The sequence below is a fragment of the Aplysia californica genome, unplaced genomic scaffold (assembly GCF_000002075.1).
Source record: "Aplysia californica isolate F4 #8 unplaced genomic scaffold, AplCal3.0 scaffold01598, whole genome shotgun sequence".
In the NCBI taxonomy this organism is placed as follows: domain Eukaryota; kingdom Metazoa; phylum Mollusca; class Gastropoda; order Aplysiida; family Aplysiidae; genus Aplysia; species Aplysia californica.
Window position 1 is genome coordinate 25,976 of NW_004798868.1, and position 2,981 is coordinate 28,956.

A 2,981-nucleotide genomic window follows, 5' to 3' on the forward strand; every position below is an offset into this window, starting at 1 on the left:
TGTTTTATTCTATCCTATTTTATTGTATTCTCTACTTTATTGTATTTTATTTTATTTTAATTTACTCTATCTTTTTAAATTTTATTTCATTTTATTATATTTTCTTTCATGTGAGCTACAAAATTGTGGCGAATATTCGGGATGAGCAAGAGATAATTACGGTTAACCTAGAAAATAATGAAGGTTAGCTTTAAATTAGTAATGAGTTAGGAAATAATAGGGGTAATTTAGAAAATACTGGGGACGAGCCAGAAAAATGTTACGGATGAGTTAGAAAATAGTATGGATGGGCTAGAAAATACCAGAATGAAGTTGAAAATAATGGGGATGGGCTAGAAAATACTAAGATGAAGTAGAAAATAATGGGGATGAGCCAGAAAATGCCAAATACATACTGGGAATGAGACACAAATGATTAGGGATGTGCTAGAAAATAATAGGGATGGTTAGTCTAGAAAATACTGGGGATGGGCAGAAAAATAATAGGGATGGGCTAGAAAATAATAAGGATAATCTAGAACGTACTAGATATGAGCTAAAAAACCCCAAAAACAGTGGAAAATATTCGGAAGAACTAGAAATATTACGCATGGCCTAGAAATATTGGGGATAAGCTAAAAAAACAACCTGTGATGGCTTGGGAAAAAATAGCCATGAGACTGAAAATACTGGGGATGAGTTAGTGAATATTAGTATTAGGGATGCGCTAAAAAATACAGGGGATAGCTAGGAATACTGGGGATGAGCCAGAAAATATGAATGAACTAAAAACTACTGGGGACGAGCTACAAAATATTAGGGATGAGCTAGAAAATAATAATAATAAGGATCATCTAGAAAATACTGGGGATGAGCTAGAAAATATTACATATGAGCAAAAAAATACTGGGAATGAGCTTATAAACATTAGAAAATACTGGGGATGGGCTAAAATATAGTGGAGATTATTCTAAATGAGCAAAAATATACTAGGGATGACATAGAAAATACTAGGGATGAGCTATAGATTATTAGGGATGAGCTAAAAAGTAATATCAATAATTTAGAAAATATTGGGGACAGACTTGGAAATATTAGGAATGAGCTAGAAAATACCCCCAGAGGAGGGAGCAAAGGAGGTGAGGGGGTGGGGGCAGAAAGAGGAGACGAAAGCAGACGACAGAACATTGCTAGAGAGCAGGAAAGGAGGTGAAAGGAGACACTTTTAGAGAAGAACATTTTTCGGTCGTTACCCGGATTCAAATCTGGGACCTTTGAATGAGAGGCCAACACCTTAACCTCTAGGCCACGAGAGCCCCCTGTAGAAATATTAGTGATGAGCTAGAAAATATTGCGGATGAACTAGAAAATACTTTGGACGAGCTAAAAAGTATTAGGGATGAGCTAGAGAATACTGGGGATGGAGCTATAAAATACTAGGGCTGAGCTAGAAAATATAAGGGATGAGCCAGAAAACACTGGGGGCGAGCTAGAAAATACTAGGGATGTGTTAGAAATATTAGGGATGACCTGGAAAATACAGGGGATGAGCTGGAAAACATAAGGGATGAAGTAGAAAACCATAGGGATAAGCTAGAAAATACGGTGGAACAATGGGGATTCATTAGAAAATACTGGGGAAGAACTAGAAAATATTTGGGATGAGCTTAAAATAGTGGGGACGAGGTAGAAAATAGTGGGGATGAGATTTAAAAAATTGGGAATGAGCTAGAATATGTTGTGGGTGAACTAGAAAATATTATGGATAAGCTAGAAAATAATAGGGATTTGCTCAATCATACCAGTGATTAGCTAGAAATACTGGGGAGGAGCTAGAAAATATATATTAGGGATGAGCTAGAAAATATTAAGGATAAAAAACTATTGGGATGAGATAAAAATGTTGTGATGATATTTAAACGTCATGGAAATATTAAGGGTGAGCTAAACATTAGGAAGGATGAGATAAAAACTATTGGGGATGTATTAAAAATATTGGGGATGAACTAGAAAATATTAAGGATCTAAAAATATTGAGAATGAGATTTTTTTTTTTAATGTTGGATTTGAGAAACAAAAGTCTTGGAAATAATGGGGATGAGCTAAGCATTACTGGGGATGAGCTAAGCATTACTGAGGATGAGCTAAACATTACTGGGGATGAGCTAAACATTACTGGGGATGAGCTAAACATTACTGGGGATGAGCTAAACATTACTGGGGATGAGCTTGAAAATACGTGATACAAGTTCAGATTATCTAGATGTAGAGTTAGAAAACTTCAGATTATGATTCCACTATCTAGATGTAGAGTTAGAAAACTTCAGATTATGATTCCACTATCTAGATGTAGAGTTAGAAAACTTCAGATTATGATTCCACTATCTAAATGTAGAGTTCGTTTTGTTTTAGTAAATGTTCTACGGCACTTGCAACGCAATAAGGTCATATAAGTGCCGAAGATTAGAGGTGTTATAAGAGAGTAACAAACACAAAAAAGGAGGAGAGATAAGGACGATAGATGTTTGATAGGAAAGAAGAAGCAAACCACACCAGAGCACCCGCCAACCAGCCACGATGTAGAGTTAGAAAACTCCAGATTATGGTTCCAATGACGATTTGCAAGACTAACAGTGCCTGTTTAACTCTACCCGTACGCCTAGGGGTCATTGTGTACCCCATGGGTTGTATTTTTCACATTTTAGAAAACTTCTGGTGCGAAGATCTCTTTGAAACTTGCTGTATTTCTCAAAAAATCATTTTGACAGACTGCTATGCAAAGTGTACGGATCGGATTATCGAGTAAATTTCCTCTTAGGAAAGTGGTGGCACAGAGTTCCCCACGTCGTATGGATACGATAGTAAAACACGACGTACAGATAGGGTTAAGTGGTGACACAGAGTTCCCTACGTCGTATGGATACGATAGTAAAACACGACGTACGGATAGGGTTAAGTGGTGGCACAGAGTTCCCCATGTCGTATGGATACGATAGTAAAAC